Genomic DNA, 203 nt, shown 5'->3' on the forward strand with positions numbered 1-203 from the left:
AGTATAGGGGGGGAAGGGGGGGAGGGGGTTTAAGTCTTTGGCCAAGTGAGAACAATAAATAAAGTCCAATAAGGGATTATGTGTCGTATGTAAATACACGTATGCCATGCTGTGTGTGCACTTGTCGGATATTTATGGCCATGGCTTAGGCTTGTTTATTGGAGCCCGTGTGTTCGGATGTGTTGACTCAGGGTGATGAAAGC

The sequence above is a fragment of the Penaeus monodon genome, chromosome 33 (assembly GCF_015228065.2).
Source record: "Penaeus monodon isolate SGIC_2016 chromosome 33, NSTDA_Pmon_1, whole genome shotgun sequence".
Taxonomy (NCBI): Eukaryota; Metazoa; Arthropoda; class Malacostraca; order Decapoda; family Penaeidae; genus Penaeus; species Penaeus monodon.